The sequence below is a fragment of the Sturnira hondurensis genome, unplaced genomic scaffold (assembly GCF_014824575.4).
Source record: "Sturnira hondurensis isolate 20B ecotype Veracruz unplaced genomic scaffold, ASM1482457v3 Scaffold0014759, whole genome shotgun sequence".
Classification (NCBI taxonomy): Eukaryota; Metazoa; Chordata; class Mammalia; order Chiroptera; family Phyllostomidae; genus Sturnira; species Sturnira hondurensis.
Window position 1 is genome coordinate 115,105 of NW_028087390.1, and position 11,180 is coordinate 126,284.

The following is an 11,180-nucleotide window of genomic DNA, read 5'->3' on the forward strand; positions in this document are numbered from 1 at the left end:
CAAAGTTGTCTTAAAATGAGGCAAAGGAACCAAGCCCTGCATCAACCAGTCACTGGATATGGGTTGCTGTCTGAAGGGAAGGTATAACACTGGGTAGAGAGGTTCCCTTCAGATGAGGCCAGATTCTGGAGAGTGATTCAGCTATGAGTCATTAACAGTCAACCCTCTTGGTTGTCTAATGGATGAGTACCTCAATACTGAATGGGAAATTTGAGTGGCACATCATAACATCCACTGTGATCCCCTACTTTTTGGATTAATGGTGGTGGTTATGCAGAATTATGATAAAGGAGTAGTAAATACCGTGCTTATTTGGAGGGGGTCTTTCAACAGTAAATAATTCCCTACTATTTTCATGCTGGCAGTGTTTCTCTTTAGAACTTGGCAGACAAGGTAGGAAAGGGGGTATTGGGAAAACGTTGTAGGAGTCTCCACAGGAAATTTACCATTCCTTAGAGAACATTTCATCCATGATAGGTGTAGTACTAACAGATTTTCACATGCCATAGCATGAAAATGTTAACACTTTTATCAGTGGTGAACCTCAACTGCAGTTTGTCCCCTGGCTATTCATTAATATAGAAGAAAACTCTCACCTTCAAATAAAAGCATACCTACATGCATGATTCAGATCATTTATTAATCAAATATTCCTTTTTGCATCAAGCTTATGTGTAATAATGCCTCCTGCATCTCATTAATTTATTTATTCATTCATCAATACAAATTGCACACCTACACTTACTATATACCAAAAACTGTTTTAGGTGCCAGAGATACAATAGTTAATAAAGTAGACAGTTCCTGTATTCATTGAAAACACATTCTAGAGGAGGGTTGGGAGATAATAAATAAGAACATTTTAAATTGTTATAAGTGATGTAATGGAAATAAAATAGTAATGCAACAAGTAATTGACTTTTCATGTGTGTAGAATGAAGAGAAAAGTTACTATAGATATGACAGATAAAGTGAGTTTTTGTAAGGAGATGATTCCTGAGCTGAGATGTATGATAAGGATGTAATTATGTGAAGATGTAGAAGCAGAAGTTCATTCGAGTTGAGATCAGAGGGAAATGAGGAAGCAAACCATGAGAAGGTTTGGGGCAGTTAATTTCAGACAGAATAGCCAATATAAAAATGCTGAGTTAAGAATGAGCTTGGCATATTTGAGAATCAAAAAGACCAGTGTGGCTGGAGTTTAATAAACAGAGGGGAAAATCACATAAAATATAATTGAAAACTAAGCATGGAGCAGATTACATACTGCTCTGGAGGCCAGAGTAGATAACTGACTTTATTTTTAAGGACAATAGAAAGACAGGAAATTCTGAGCAGAGGAGTAACCTAATGTACTTTATATTTTAAAACAATTACTCTGGCAGCTATGTATAAAATAGACTTCAAGAATAGAAACGGGAATGCCAATTAGGAAATCATTGCACTAATTCAGAAGAGAGATGATGGTGGCTTGGACCAGGATCATCACCATAGAGATGGTAAGGAGTGATCAGACTCTGGATATATTTGAAAAATAAAGATAAAGGATTTGCTGAAATAGTAGATGTAGGATATGAGAGAAAGATAGGACTTGCATTAGCCACACTACAACTAGGGTCAAAGTGTCAAGTGGGTGATTTGGACAATGAGTTCGTTGAAGGTAGATTAGTGAGGGTCAAATCAGTAGGGTTTCAGTCCTAAAAGGGAAGTATCTTTTCAAGTGTGTACATGCATGTTGAGTGAGCAAGTACAGAGGTAATCAAATATAGTGAGCAATTTATTTTATTGAAGCTGATTTTATTGATAATTTACTTCCAGGATTGGCAAAAGCCAGTGCTTTCTGTTTTGATTGACTAAAATAAGGAGATCTTCATTTTGTCAAACTATTCCTGGAGCTGGCACTCCAACAAAAACTAAGGCACATGCATTTGGTGACTTCTGAAATAGCAATGATTGTTGTAGTGTCTCAAGCTGTGCTTAAGGGGAAGATGATGGCTAGGGTATCTGCATGCCCTGTGTATATGTAAGAGAAGAGTAAGAGCAAATTTAATCACAGCTGTGGCTAAAAAGCCAGCCCATTCAAGATCCTTTTGCAGTTCACAGGCAGGATGGTAGTCTGCGAGCAGAGCCAACCCACAGGTGCTGGGCTGGAGCACTATAGATGTCTTGTGTGGAACTAGCCACAAAAAAAAAAAACACAAACCCTTCATGTGTTCTTCTAGACTCAATGGCAGTTTCAAGTTTATGTGAAGTGCTGACACATGGCACAGAAGTGTTAGCGTTAGAACATTTTGGAAGTTCAAAGCATTACCTGATAGGAGAGGATGTAGAAAGCAGACATTAACCACCTTGCCTGAAAAAATGGCAGTTAAACAAGGAAAGAAGTTTTTAACAAAGTGCAAAAGAGAGTTATTCATTTTAAAATCATACTGTACTATCATTTTTCTCTTTAATGTTTCTATATCCCCAAAACTGGTGTCTTGCTCATTATTAGCAGAATGATTGGCACATAGTAGGTGCTCAAGAAACATTGTGGATAAATGAATAAACAAGCATCCTTGCCAATGGAGTCATGATGTCCAGCAAATACACAACTGAAGTTCCAATTTCTGTTCTTATGTTCGGCCCCTAGTACATAATTAGACCATGGCTAGGCAGTGCTACTGGAGCAGTTGATTTTGTGGAACTGGTCAGTAAATGGAGGGAATGAAGCAGCCAAATGACTGGTTTAACTGGTATAATTTTCTACATAGTTACCTAGCTTTTTGTCTGAATTGACAAAACAAACAAATAAATAAAAAGAAAATAAATAAAACAAAACATACTGGCATCTGATAGATATAATTATATCCCTGTCCTGAGCTGTGACCATCAGCCTGAACCTGAAAGACTGAACCAATGGGATAGGAGGCTGTGTCTATAACCACTCCTTTTAGTCACCTCTGGGCTGGGAGTAGAGAACAGCCAGATCAGTTGTTTGATGCTATAAATTCAAAATACTCAACTGATTGATTCAATTTTTCAATACTTATATAATCAAGGCTCTGGTATAATCAACATCCTCTCACTCTGTAAGGTATCAGGCTTTTTGCCACCTCTCAAATTTCCCTTTTTTAAAACTACAAATATTAGACATGTGAAGTCATTCTTGTTTGGAGACTTTCCCATCTAAACCTCCCCAACCATTCTCTGTACCTCCCCCTACCTTGGCAGCTGTATGACCCACTGAATTTTTCTTCTAATCAGGGCTGAATTCCATGTTCAGTTTTTCAGTAACTACACATGGGGCTCTCTGTATTAGTAAGCAATGTTTTTCTAAGTCAGTCCTGATTTGATGAATTGAAGGTTTCTACAGACTTTTCAAGTGCCAGCTGCTTAAGCTAAATAATAACAACAAATAAAACTGCATCTCAAACAAAGGCACACCAGGAGGAGGAACAAGATGACTCTGATGACATGAAGGCTGTCTCATCTGAGGTGGACATAGGTGAGTCTTCATACTGTACAAGCCATTGCTAGCACAGAGTAAAAGAGGAGAAAACTCACAAAGAGAACTTGAAATAATACCTATAGAAAAACAAATTTAAATTGAAGATGGATTTGTTATTATTTCTAATCATTCACTATAAATGGAGGCTGTTTTCTGCTGCTTTCCTGTTTGTATGTAATCCATAAACATGTAGTTTCAGACATTAGTTTAATAAACAAATAAAATACATAATACTTTGGGGACTAATAGAATATGTCCATTAGTTAAAAGTAATAACTATGCTCTGGGGTAGTATAACCCCACTCAGTTTTTCCCAATGACTGAAAAAAACTGATTTTATACCATTAGCTTTTAATTCCTGTTATAATACAGTTTTGTTCATCACCAGCAACCTGAAATTATAAAGAGTAAAATATTTCATGAACTTGCTTTCATTAAATGACATAAATCATCTAATGCTGAGGAAGAGAAAAACATGACACAGTTTGAGTGATCCTAGAACAACCTTAACAGCAACTTGTTAACACACTGTGGAGTATTACATTGTTTCAGCATTTGGGAAGCAATTTCTTTTATTCTAACCACTTCACTTTCTGGCTCTACAACATATTCCATCCACCAGAAAGCTTTATCTCAGCTGAAAAACATAAATTCTTATTTTGTTTTCTGAAATTCCAATTATTTACTAAATTCTAAGTATCTTTAAAATATAGAAGCAGCCATGCCTGACATTTATTCTTACAGATAAAACACATAGGTACATTCATATTTTAAAAGTGTATATTTAAAACACACACCTTGTTAGGAGTATATCTGAAAATGACAATCCCCCCATTAGTTTGGTTTTAAATTGCATATCAGGTTTTATGTTTACTATCAAAATTGTACTGTTGTAGGAGTTTCAGCCAAGATGGAGGTGTAGGTAGAAATGGTTTGCTTCCTCACACAACCAAAAGAAGGATAACCACCAATCTAAAAACAATAAACAACCACTGCCAGAATAGCAAACTACCTGGAATTCCAACAAACAAGAAGTTAAAGTAATATTCACACAGACCGGTAGGAGGGGAGGAGATGGGCAGCTGGGAGGGTGGAGAGGATGTGTTGCACGGCAGTGGATGGCACAGGCGAGGAGGACTAGCTCACTGAGAAACTAAAGACTCAAAACCTCCAGCTGTACAACACTGTGGGGGTTGGGAAGACAGGAGGAATTCCCAGTCTCATAAGAGAGTTTGTTGGAAGGAGGAGCTATAGCAGAGCCAGCTACTGGCATTGTTCCCTATCTGACCCCTCCTCCACAGGCAGCACCACAATAGAGCAAAAAGGGTTACCCTGCCCTGGTGAATACTTAAGGCTCCACTCCCTTACAACTTAACAGGTGTGCCAAGACAAAGAAATATGACCCAAATGAAAGAACAGAGCAGAACTCCAGAAAAAGAGCTAAGAGATGAAGAGACAGACAACCTATCTGCTACAGAGTTCAAGACACTGGTAAGCAGGATGCTCACAGAATTGATTGACCTTTGTCGCAAAATAAAGGAACAAATGAAGGCTCCTCAAAGTGAAATAAAGCAAAATAAACAGGGAACCAACAGTGAAGGGAAGAAAACCAGGACTCAAATCAATGATTTGGAATAGAAGGAAAAAATAAACATCCAACAGGAACAGAATAAAGAAACAAGAATTCAAAAAAAATGAGGAGGGGCTTAGGAACCTCTGGGACAACTTTAAGCACTCTAACATCAGAATCATAGGGGTGTCAGAAGTAGAAGAACAAGAGCAAGAAGATGATAACTCATTTGAACAAATAATGAAGGAAAACTTCCCCAATCTGGTGAAGAAAATAGACTTCCAGAAAGTTCAGGAAGCTCAGAGAGTCCCAAAGAAATTGAACTGGAGGAAAACACCAAGGCACATCATCATTAAGATACCCGAGATTAAAGATTAGGAGAGAATCTTAAAAGCAGCAAGAGAGAAGGAGACAGTTACCTACAAAGGAGCGCCCATAAGGCTATCAGCTGATTTCTAAAAAGAATCCTTGCAGGCAAGAAGGGGCTAGAAAGAAGTATTTGAGGTCATGAAAGGCAAGGGACTACATCCAAGATTACTCTATCCAGCAAAGCTATCATTTAGAATGTAAGGGCAGATAAAGTGCTTCCCAGAAAAAGTCAAGTTAAAGGAGTTCATCATCACCAAGCCTTTATTATATGAAATGTTAAAGGGACTTATCAAAGAAATAGAAGATCAAAAACTATGAACAATAAAATGATAACAAACAACTATCAACAACTGAACCTAAAAAGAAACAAAAACAAAAACTAAGTGAACAACTAGGACAGGAACAGAATCACAGAAATCATCACATGGAGGGTTAAAAATGGGGAGGGGAAGAACAGCAGGGAAAAGGTACAGGGAATAAGATGCATAATTAGTAGGCATAAAATAGACAGGGGAAGGTTAAGAATAGTATGGGAAATGGAGAAGCCTAAGAATTTATATATAGGACCCATGGACATGAACTAAAGGAGGGAATGCTAGAGAGGGAGTTCAGGACAGAGGGGGATAAAGGGAGAAAAAATTGGGAGAACTTTAATAGCATAACCAATAAAATATATTTCTAAAAATAAATTGTTCTTTTGCAAAAACGAAAATTGTACTCTTGTTCCACATATCCAGAGAGAGAATGACACCACTGACAAGATACTTGAATTTCGATGGTCATTATGATGTCAAAATGCTACTGAAGTATCTGGGACACGTATTTCTCATTTTAGTTAATTAACAAGTATAAATATGCTAGAATCAAAATTTATAATGAGGAGCCCTGGCTGGTGTAGCTCAATGGATTGAGCGCGGGCCTGCGAACCAGAGGATCGAGGTTCGATTCCCAGTCAGGGCACATGCCTGGGTCGTAGTCCAGTTCCCTGCAGGCCAACTCCCAGCAGGGGACGCATGAAAAGCAACCATACATTGATGTTTCTCTCCCTCTCCCCTTCCCCTCTAAAGATAAATAAATAAATAAAAATTTTTTTTTAAAATTTATAATGAGGGCACATTTTGATATTCTTACAAGTAAAGAAACGGAGTTAAAATATGGAGGAAAGGTCTTCAAATGATCTATTTTCTATTGATTGATAATATTTTAATTAATTAATTAATTAGTTAGTTAAATCCTCACTCAAGGATATATTTTTATTGATTTCAGAGACAGAGGAGAGAGAGAGATTAATTGGTAGTTTCCTATATGAGTCCCGACCAGAGATCAAACCCAAAACCTAGGTTCGTGCCCTGACCAGGGATGGAACCTGAAATCTCTTGGTATATGGAACAATGCTCCAAACAAATTTGCCATTTACCCAGGACAACTGTAGTATATTTTATTACTTTCATTTTTGATGGTATAATTGGGACAACAAAGGGTGATTAAAAAATATTGGGTTGGCCAAAAAGTCCATTTAATTTTTTTCTGTACAATAAAAGATACGTTTTTTATTTTGACCAATAACTTTATTGATTTGGATATTTTGAGTATGTCAGCTATCTCCCACATGGTATAACATTGATTGTTCTCAATTAGTGTCTTGATTTGATCGCTGTCAACTTCAACTGGTCTACCCAACCACAGAGCTTTGCCCAAGGATAAATTATCCAGCATTAAACTTATCAAGTCACTTTTTTTTGATGTTCATTTTATTTTATTCTTTCTCCAATTTTTTATTTAATTATTCTTCAAGTAAAGTTTTCTGTCTATTACTCCCATCCCATCACAAGCCCGTGCTCCCCCTCCCTCCCATTTCCACCTTTCTCAGTTGTTATCCATGTATCCTTTATATATGTCACTCTAAATTCCTCCCCTGTTTCCCCTGAAATTCCCTCCCCTCTCCCCTCTGGTCACTGTCAGCCTGTTCTCTATTTCAGTGTCTTTGGTTATATTTTGCTTGCTTGTTTGTTTTGTTGTTTGGCTTCCTGTTGAAGGTGAGATCATATGGTATTTGTCCTTCAACACCTGGCTTATTTCACTCAGCATAATGCTTTCCAGTTCCATCCATGATGTTGCAAAAGGTAGGAGCTCCTTCTTTCTTTCTGCAGCATAGAATTCCATTGTGTATATGTACCATAGTTTTTTTATCCTTTTATTTACTGACAGGCACCTACGTTGCTTCCAACTCTTGGCTATTGTAAATTGTGCTGCTATGAACATTAGGGTGCATAGGTTCTTTGGGATTGGTATTTTAGGGTTCTTAGGATACAATCCTAGCAGTGGAATTGCTGGGTCAAAAGGCAGGTCTAATTTTAGATTTCTGAGAAAATTCCATACTGTTTTCCATAATGGTTGTACCAGTCTGCAATCCCACCAACAGTGGACCAGATTCCCCTTTTCCCGACACCCTCTCCAACATTTGTTGTTTATTGCTTTGTTTATGATAGCCTTTTTAACCGGTGTAAAGTGGTATCTCATTGTGCTTTTAATTTGCATCTCTCTGATAGCAAGCAATATTGAGCATCTCTTCATGTGTCTCTGGATCCTCTGTATGTCCTCCTTGGAGAAGTGTCTGTTCAAGTCCTTTCCCCATTTTTTAATTAGGTTAGTTGTCTTCTTAGAGTGAAGTCCTGTGAGTTCTTTGTATATTTTGGAGATTAAACCTTCGCCTGAGGAATCATCGGCAAATATGTTTTCCCATACAGTTGGTTGTCTTTTTATTTTAATGCAGTTTTCTTGAGCTGCGCAGAAACTTTTTATTTTGATGAGATCCCATTTGTTTATTCTTTCCTTTATAGTCCTTGCTCTACGGGACATATCAGTAAAAATGTTGCTGCGTGAAATATCTGAGATTTTCCTGCCAATGTTCTCCTCTAGGACTTTAATGGTGTCACGGCTTATATTTAAGTCTTTTATCCACCTTGAATTTATTTTGGTGTATGATGTAAGTTGGTGCTCGAGTTTCATTTTTTTGCACGTAACAGTCCAATTCTCCCAACACCATTTGTTGAAGAAGCTATCTTTACCCCATTTTATGTTACTGCCCCCTTTGTCAAATATTAATTGACTATAGAGATTTGGGGTTATTCCTGGTTTCTCTATTCTGTTCCATTGGTCTATGTGCCTGTTTTTATGTCACTACCAAGCTGGTTTGATTACAGTGGCTTTGTAATACAGTTTGATATCAGGTATTGTGATCCCTCCTACTTTGTTCTTCTTTCTAAACATTGCAGCTACTATTCAGGGTCTTTTATGGTTCCATATAAATTTTTGAAGTGTTTGTTCTATGTCTGTGAAATATGACATTGGTACTTTAATAGGTATTGCATTGATTCTGTAAATTGCTTTGGGTAGTATGGACATTTTGATGATGTTAATTCTTCCAATCCATGAACACGGTGTATGTTTCCATTTGTTTGTGTCTTTCTTGACTTCTTTCTTGAGCGTTGTGTAGTTTTCTGCATAAAGGTCTTTTACCTCCTTGGTTAGATTTATTCCCAGATATTTTATTTTTGTTTTTGCTATATCGAATGGGATTTTTTCTTGATTTCTGCTTCTGTTGATTCATTGTTAGTATTCAGAAATGCCTTTGATTTCTGGATATTGACTTTGTATCCCGCTGTTATCAAAAATTCATTTATTAGTTTGAGCAGTTTTCTGGTAGAGGCTATAGGATTTTCCATGTACACTATCATGTCATCTGCAAACAACAACAGTTTTGTTTCCTCCTTTCCAATTTGGATGCCTTTTATTTCCTTTTCTTGTCTGATCGCTGTAGCTAGAACTTCCAATACTATATTGAATAGAAGTGGTGAAAGTGGACAACCTTGTCTTGTTCCTGATCTTAGTGGAAAAGCTTTTAGTTTTTGCCCATTGAGTATGATGTTGGCTGTAGGTCTTTCATATATGGCCTTTATTATATTGAGGAATGCTCCCTCTATTCCCACTTTGCTGAGTACCTTTATCATAAATGGGTGTTGTACCTTATCAAAAGCTTTTTCTGCATCTAGTGATATGACCATGTGGTTTTTGTCCTTGCTTTTGTTTATGTGGTGTATTACATTTACTGATTTGTGGATATTGAACCATCCTTGCATCCCTGGGATGAATCCCACTTGGTCGTGGTGTATGATCTTTTTGATGTATTATTGGATGCAATTTGCCAATAATTTGTTGAGGATTTTAGTATCTATGATCATCAGCGATATTGGCCTAAAGTTTTCTTTCTTTGTTGTATCTCTATCTGGTTTGGGAATTAGGATGATGCTGGCTTCATAAAAAGAGTTGGGGAATTTCCCATCATTTTGGATTTTTTGGAATAGTCTGTGAAGAATAGGGGTTCGCTCTTCTTTAAATGCTTTGTACAATTCTCCTGTGAAACCATCTGGTCTGGGGCTTTTGTGTGACGGGAGCTTTTTGATTACTGCTTCAATTTTATCTGCTGTTATTGGTCATTTCAGGCTTTCTACTTCTTCATTGAGTTTTGGAAGATTATGTTTTTCTAGAAATTTGTCCATTTCACCTAGGTTTTCAAATTTCTTGGCATACAGCTCTTCATAGCAATTCCTTACAATCCCTTCTATTTCTGTGGTATCAGTTGTAATCTCTCCTCTTTCATTTCTGATTGTGTTTATTTCGGTCCTCTCTCTTCTTTTCTTAATGAGCCTACTTAAAGGCTTGTCTATTTTGTTTATCTTTTCAAAAAACCAACTCTTGGATTCATTGATCTTTAGAATTTTGCTTTTAGTCTCTATGTCATTTAATTGTGCTTTGATGTTGGTTATTTCCTTCCTTCTACTTGCTCTGGGCTGTCTTTGTTGTTGTTCTTAGAGTTCTTGCAAGAGTCGGGTTAGGTTGTTTGTTTGAAATGTTTCTATTTTCTTTAGGTAAGCCTGTATCGCCATGAACTTCCCTCTCAGGACTGCCTTCACTGTGTCCCATAAGTTTTGGGTTGTTGTGAGTTCCTTTTCATTTGTTTCCAGAAACTTTTTGATTTCTTTCCTAATTTCAATCTTGACCCATTTGTTGTTTAATAGGATACCATTCAGTCTCCATGATTTTGGGTGTTTTGGGTTTTTTCCTTTGGGGTTGGTTTCTAATTTCAGTCCCTTGTGGTTGGAGAAAATGCTTGGTATGATTTCAATTTTCTTGAATTTGTTGAGGCTCTTTTTGTGTCCTATCATGTGGTCTATCTTTGAAAATATTCCATGTGCGTTTGAAAAGAATGTGTATTTAGCTTCTTTGGATGAAGGGTTCTACATATATCAGTCAAGTCCATGTCATCTAGTGTGTTGTTTAGTGCAGCTATATCTTTGTTGATATTTTGTTTGGCGGATCTGTCCATTTTTGACAGTGGGGTGTTAAAATCCCCTACTATCATTGTGTTGCTGTCAATATCTTTCTTGAAGTCCTGTATGATTTTCTTATATATTTGGGTGCTCCTATGTTGGGTGCATATATATTTATGATGTTAATGTCTTCTTGGTGGATTCTTCCCTTGAGTATTATGAAGTGACCTTCTGGGTCTCTCTTTATGGCCCTTTTTTTGAAGTCTTTTGTCTGATATTAGAATTGCTACCCAGGCTCTTTTTCTTGACCATTTGCTTGGAAAATTTGTTTCCAGCCTTTCACTTTTATTCTGTGATGGTCTTTTTTCCTGAGGTGGATCTCCTGTAGGCAGCATATGTGTGGGTCATGCTTTCTTATCCA